This window comes from Microtus ochrogaster, chromosome 1 (genome assembly GCF_000317375.1).
Source record: "Microtus ochrogaster isolate Prairie Vole_2 chromosome 1, MicOch1.0, whole genome shotgun sequence".
Lineage (NCBI taxonomy): Eukaryota > Metazoa > Chordata > Mammalia > Rodentia > Cricetidae > Microtus > Microtus ochrogaster.
Window position 1 is genome coordinate 22,607,958 of NC_022009.1, and position 3,761 is coordinate 22,611,718.

Here is a 3,761-nt window from a genome sequence, read left to right on the forward strand (position 1 = left end):
ATCCGCCTGCCTCTGCCTCCCGAGTGCTGGGATTAAAGGCGTGCGCCACCACTGCCCTGCTTCACCTACTTATTCTATATAATATCTTTGGTTTTATGATTAGGGGAAGTGGTTCCTTCATTATTTGTAGATAATAGAAAGGACTTTTTCAAGAGTGCATTCAATATAAGATGAACAGTAAAAGTTGGATTTCAGATGTATAAGTAATTTTGTGTTATTTAATCCTTAATATGTATCATACTTATAGGTCTATTAAACGTATATTTGCTAAACCTTCTATTTCAAGCCATTGATCACTAGAGTGAAAGCTGTTTTTGTTTTTGTTTTCTGAATCAGGGTTTCTCTATATAGTCCTGGCCGTCCTTGAACTCACTGTGTAGACCAGGCTGGCCTTGAATTCACAGAGATTCCACTGCCTCTGCCTCCCAAGTGCTGGGATTAAAGGTGTGCGCCACCACCTCCAGCCAAAAGAAAAGTTTTCTTTTATAGAACATCAAAAAGTGGGCTGGAGAGATGGCTCAGCAGTTAAGAGCACTTGCTGCTCTTCCAGAGGATCTGGGTTTGAGTCCCAGAACCCACACGGCAGCTCACAACTATCTGTAGCTCCAGTCCCAGGGGATGGGTTTGCTACTTTCTTCTGGTCTCTGGCACAGGCACACACTTGGCACATACATGCAGACAAACATCCATATACACAAAATAGAAATAAAACTTTAAAACTCAAAAATGCCACTAGAAAAGGGACATGTCACCTTCCTCACACGGGGCTCAAGAGCAGCGTGTTTTCACAACCGTGCTTTTTTACGAGTCAGCATTAGCGTAGCAGTAACTATGGAAACCGTCAAGAGGAGTTCCAGTTATATTATGCTGTGCTCCTGGGCGCCCCGGGTTATTTTAAGTCTTCCATTTTAATCTCGGGGCGCTAAGAACATCTTTGCTTTAATTGGTTTGCTATTTCCGTTTTCATCTTCATAATTGGCACAGTCCATCTTGGCAAGCTTCCAGTTATTCCCAGCAAAGTCTCGTATTTTCTAGACATTTCTTCATCTGTTTCTTCATTTTCAAGTTCCACTGTGGCATCTTGATAATCTTCTGCTTCGTTTGTAAGACTCATCTGAAACGTTAACTTCTTAGTCTCAGGATTAAGTCCCTAAACGCGTTTGTCCAAAGAAAGGAGTCCTGCTCTATAATAGCGCGCTTGCTTCCAGTTCTGGAAACCCAAGCACCAGTGCTCTTCCCCAGTGATGTTTCTTTTTTTTTTTTTTCCGTTTATTTATTTATTAAAGATTTCTGTCTCTTTCCTGCCACCGCCTCCCATTTCCCTCCCCCTCCCCCAATCAAGTCCCCCTCCCTCGTCAGCCCAAAGAGCTATCAAGCATCCTCCTGAATATTAACCTTCATCAGGCAATGAAAGGAGACAGAGACCCAGTGATGTTTCTTGTTCCCTGGGTTCAAGCCCAGTGCCCTCTAGTGAACTTCATGCACTGTAGACTTTTGGATAACTCAGTCCTGTACTCAGATGCCATGAGCCCCACTCCACCTAAGAAAAGCTTTATAAAACACAAATTCTAATACATTTTAAGGTACTTAGGTGTGACATTTAAGTGGACTACAGAACTTGAAACAACTGTCTTGAGTGCTGTGGAGCCCAGAACTGTTTAGATGGGTATTAGAAAAAGATTCCACACCACGTCACAACAGATAACTATTAATACTGTGGGAAACCATAGACATCTGGACTCTGGAAGAGTTACTGGTCAAATGTATCTTTTCTCCATATCCTAAGAGTTTGTTGTAGAGAAGAGAGGACCTAAATTTTGTTCTTAGCACTGTGTAAGGAGACTCATAACCTCCTTTACCTCCACCTTCAGGGGACCAGACATCTTTCTGGACTCCAAGGTCACATTACACTCATGTGCATATCCCCCCCCATAATTAAAAGGAATTTAGCCGTGCGGTTATGGTGGCACACATCTTTAATACAAACACTCAGGAGGCAGTGGATCTCTACTAGTTCAAGGCCAGCCTGGTCTACACAGCAAATTCCAGACCAGCCAAGGTTATATAGTAAGACTGTTGCAAACCAACCAAAAAAGCTTGTTACAGCGAAACGTTTATATATGTACTAGATAGGAATTAACATCATCTAGTAAGACAGTTTGCCAAAGAAAATGGAAATCAAGTTTGGAATCAGAAACTGACATTTTCAGTGTGGGAAAATCTTGGAAGTAGTAAGCAGATCAGAGGCATAGAGGGCAGAAGGGAATTCTGGGAAGTGAACAGATTCCTTATCTGCTTAGGAGCAGCTCACTGTGTGGAAGCACTTGTGTGTATAAGTGTGGCGAACTCCTCGACCAGCGAGAAAGAATGACCACCACACAAGGATTCTTCTCAGATCACGCTTTACTGGAGTGCACTTGGTTGAGAGAGAACATGAAGCGAAGGGGCCCCGAGAGCGCTAAGGCAGCTGCTTATATAGGGAATTGGCACCTGGGTCACCCTGTGATTGGCTGCCACCATCAGCTGACACCAGACTACTTCGGGATAGGCCTAGGGACCATTATCCACCGCGCATGCAGGAAGCGGGGGACACGCAGCTCTCAAAGGCATAAGCCTAATATGAAGTTGTTTATAACCAACAAGACAGGATGTGGCGCCATCTTGTAATGGCGATCTTGTCCGGCTCCCTGCATATGAGTTACTAAGACTGAAAGTCAGTGACAGTAGCTGGGCCTAAGATTTTCAGTTCAGACTGCTAACAGCTTTTTTCATTATTAGAAGAGATTTTACTACATTTTAAAGATTGCAACCTATTATTGTTGCCAGGTGGTGATGGTGCACACCTTTAGTCCCAGCACTCAGAAGACAGAGACAAGGGAGTCTCTGTGAGTTTGAGGCCAGCCTGATCTACAGAGTGAGTTCCAGGGTGTCGAGGACAGCCCTTGACAAAATTACTTCTTTCCAGGGTAGGGGCCTGATAATTTAGAAACATAAGTAAAGAATATGAAGACAAAAAAAACTAAAAAACAGGACAAAACCCATAGAAAGTATCGGGAGGGCATTCCAGGGACTGAAATCACCTGCGTTTATTTTTCCACAGTTTTTATACCCAATGTAAATGGGGGGTAACAAAAGATTTTATCAACATGATACAAAGGACAACTCAAATAGTCAGTTGCACTAACTCTCTGAGATATCAAGTCATTAGCATTCTGTTGTCTATGTAGCGAAGCTGCTCTAGATCACATATCCTGAAGGCTGCCCCTCTCCAGGTGACCTCATAGTTAAAAAAGAAGGAGCAGAAGTACATTTGCCTATCCTTACCACCTGTCAGGATGGCATGGATCTACCTAAATGAGCTATTTTAATGTTAAAAAAAACAAGCAATCACATCCTGAGTTGGGATGTGCAATTATGCTTGTCTGCCTCCACACCAGGACAGTGCTACACAGAAAAACCCTGTTCCAAAAAACCAAATAAATAATTTTTTAAAACTATGTGTATGGGTTTTTGTATATGTCTGTTCCACATGTGTGTAGTGCCAGTGAACCAGAAGAGGATATCATGCCCTGAGACTGAAGTTAAAAACAGTTGTGTGCCACCATGGGGTCGCTGGGAATCAAATCCCCATCCTATGGAAGAGCAACAAACAGTGCTCTTAACTATTGACCATCTCTCCAGCCCCCAGCATCTCTCAGCTCCCGAGCATCTCTCCAGCCCCCAGCATCTCTCCAGTCCCTGACCATCTCTCCAGCCCCCAG